Here is a 3,611-nt window from a genome sequence, read left to right on the forward strand (position 1 = left end):
ATCCTTCACGGGAATTAGGGTTGGATCTATCCTTAGGAATCGGTTTCACTCTTAGGTGTCCCTAGAGCGTATTGCGGTCATATGGGGTGTGAGGTGTTGAGATCGAGTGATTTCTCCACGGGACCTTGTAGGGAGACTAGTACCGGTGGCTTGGAGGCAAGGACCGGTTGTTCTTTGGATTACCTTGACTCATTAGACTCGGGTTTTAGAAGCATTTAGCTGAATCGTGAGCTTCATGTTAGATCCTAGGGGGAGCATTGCCCGGATACCTCATCTTTATTGATTGAGATCTCCTTTACTCATTTTCTTGCTCGCTTGCTTGCTTATTAATTCTCTTGCAATTAGTTCATTTCATCATATCCATTGATTTCGACTAGATAATTAAGAATTGGTTAATACTAATACTGCTCCCCTGTGGATTCGACTCACCCACTCACCGGGGTAATTATTACTTCGACACTGTGCACTTACGGTATATACACATATTCGGGACGTGTCAAGTTTTTTTGGCGCCTGCTGTCGGGACAGGATATTAGGAACGCTAGGACTTGGTTACTTTAGTCTTTCACATTTTCATTTTCTATTTCCACTTCAATTATCTCTTTCGCCATTCTTACTGATTCTTTTCATTGATTTTAACTACAGGTTATGACCCGAGGGAACCCTTCGACATTGGTTGAAGAGGATCCTGAAATTGAGCGAAGAATTCATAGAAGGGGCAAGGAACACTGCTTGAGGATGCAATTTTTCCAGCTGATATAGAGGTTGAAGAATCTGAGAATATGGCAGAACAAGGGGGGCAACTAAGAACACTCTCAGATTTTGCTAGGCCTACAATTCGTGGAACACAATCGAGCATTGTTAGGCCACGGTGGCAGCCCGAAATTTTTGAGTTAAAAGCCGGGTTTTATTCAAATGGTTCAACAGATCCGCACAATTTAATGGGTTATCGAATGAAGACCCAAACAATCATATTGAAAAATTTCCTTGAAGTTTTGCGATATGTTGAAGATCAATGAGGGTCTCGGATGATGCAATCTGTTTGAGGGCTTTTCCATTCTCATTAAAGGGGAGAGCCAAACAATGGCTTCATTCATTGCCAAGAGCCTCGATTACAACATGGAACGAAATGGCCGAGGCTTTCCTTGCAAGGTATTTTCCTCTGGGGAAATCGGCAAAACTTCGCAATGAGATATCATCATTTGTTCAAATGGAGCTAGAATCCTTATTTTAGACTTGGGAACGATTCAAGAACCTCTTGCGGAAGTGTCCACAACATGGGTTCCCCGAGTGGATGGTTATTCAATCATTTTACAATGGGTTGAACTCGAGTAGCAAATAACTTCTTGATGCCGCCGCAGGAGGAACATTGGGAAACAAGACTCCCGAAGAAGCCCGACAGTTGATTGAAGAAATGGGTTTGAATAGCTACCAATGGAATGTAAGAGACAAGAAGAAAGTGGTCGGACTCCATGAGATAGACGCGGTTACATCCTTGGCAGCCCAAGTAGAAGCACTGACCAAAAAATTGGACACTTTGACTTCATCAAGAGTAGCCGCAATCACAAGTTGTGATGGTTGTGGGGGCTCACATATGCCGTCGGATTGCCCTATCTCAATTACAACCTCAGCCCCAAGTGAACAAGTGGATTTTGTAGGAAATTCGGTAAGAGGACAAGGTAATCCATATAGCAACACTTACAACCAAGGGTGGAGAAACCACCCAAATCTCTCATGGGACAATCAAGGGCGGCGAAAGACCACTGCCCCATCCGGATTTCAGCAAACACCTTCAATTCCAGAGAGATTTTCAGAATTAGAAAGGGTTTTATCAAAGTTTATTCAATCAACCGACACAAGGTTCCAGAACATAGAAGCAACACTCCGCAATCATACCGCTTCTTTACATAATTTGGAGAATCAAGTTGGATAAATAGGAAAGTCATTGGCGGAGAGATCTTTAGGGAGCCTACCAAGTAACACAGAGACTAACCGAACGGAGCAGGTGAAGGCGATCACTTTGAGAAGTGGTCGAGAACTCCAAGAAGAGCTCACTCGCTGAGAAAAAAATTCTGAAATTCTTCAAGCTAAAAACCCCCCATCTGGGAAGATTGCTAAATTTCCTCAGAAACTGCCAAGTGATAAGGTGCAAGATAACGAGAAGCGACCAGCTGCGTCACTCCATTCATACACTCCAAGGATCCCTTATCCGGCGCGTTTGAAGAAAGACCAAGCTAATGCGCAAAAACAGAAATTTCTGGATCTATTCAAACAGTTACACATTAATATTCCCTTTGTAGAGGCGTTATCTCAAATGCCTCGTTATGCAAAGTTCTTGAAGGACCTCTTGACCAACAAGAGGAAGATGGAGGAAAGTGTGGCTGTGGTGTTAGAAGGGAATTGTTCAGCAATGCTTCAGAAAAATCTGCCAAACAAAATGAAAGATCCGGGATGCTTTATCATACCTTGTGCAATCGGAGGTTTGGGGGAAGAAAAAGCTTTAGCCGATTCGGGAGCTAGTATTAATGTCATGCCGTACACTTTGTTTCAGAAATTGGGGTTAGGAGAGCCACGGCCAACCCGTATAACTTTACAGCTGGCGGATCGCTCCGTTCGTCATCCTCGAGGTATAATTGAAGATGTTTTGGTAAAGGTTGACAAGTATATTTTTCCTGCAGATTTTGTTGTGTTAGATGTCGATGAAGATGCGGAGGTTCCATTAATTCTAGGAAGACCCTTTTTGAGAACCTCCAAAGCTCTCATTGACATGGATGGAGGCGAGATGACATTACACATTGGAGAAGAAAAGATCACATACCGTCTCGCCGAAGCAATAAAGCACTCTCTTGACTTTAATGATACTTGTTATTTTTTTGATGTCAATGATGAGATTTCTGATGAGTACCTGCAGGAATTTCTCAATCCAGATCCATATGAGGTGTGGCTGGACATTGATGAGGAGGACACAACCAATTGTGCAAAACAAGTTCTTAATGAACAACCTCAAGAAGGGTTTTTGAAACAGATTTTTCACCGAGTCAAGAAGTCAAGACGTTGCCACCGAAAGTATTCCACCACACTTGGGGACAAGCACACAAAGGAAGAGCGCGACACTCCCTCATTCGGTAACATAGTCAAAAATTTCTCCTTGAGTATGAAGAATTTTTGTCCATCATGTGTGGAGGTTGCTAGGAAAGAGGTTTTTCATCTTTATGAGCCACCATGAGGTAAAAACAGGTACGTCAAGCTAAGTGACGTTAAACAAGCGCTTCTTGGGAGGCAACCCAAGCTTTTAATTAGTTTTTAAACTCAAAATTTAAATTCGCGAAAATAAATTCATGAGTGTGTATCTTGATTAATTTTGTTAATCACTGGTGTTTTTCGTGGAATTTTTCGGTGATTTGAATTGTTGTTTGTGTGAATAACATGGTTTAGGGTGAATTTGATGCTTAATGTTGAAAAAAATTGGTATTAATTTGGAGTTTCGGGCACTCTATGGACTGTCTGAAAAACTTTTGCAGTCCACATGGCCGCGTGTAATTTTCACGCGGTCGTGTACAGTACCCACGCGGGGGTGTGGGAAATCCACACCCCCATGTGCCTATAAAAAT

General features: G+C 42.5%; 1 non-coding gene across 1 annotated transcript; it reads right to left on the reverse strand.

Moving 5' to 3' along the window:
• Nucleotides 1–1,177: 1,177 nt before the first annotated feature.
• On the reverse strand, nt 1,178–1,284 carry LOC120269804. Its single transcript, XR_005539438.1, has one exon. It is a non-coding gene; the product is annotated as a small nucleolar RNA R71 (small nucleolar RNA).
• Nucleotides 1,285–3,611: the final 2,327 nt, after the last annotated feature.

This window comes from Dioscorea cayenensis, chromosome 9, assembly GCF_009730915.1.
Source record: "Dioscorea cayenensis subsp. rotundata cultivar TDr96_F1 chromosome 9, TDr96_F1_v2_PseudoChromosome.rev07_lg8_w22 25.fasta, whole genome shotgun sequence".
In the NCBI taxonomy this organism is placed as follows: Eukaryota; Viridiplantae; Streptophyta; class Magnoliopsida; order Dioscoreales; family Dioscoreaceae; genus Dioscorea; species Dioscorea cayenensis.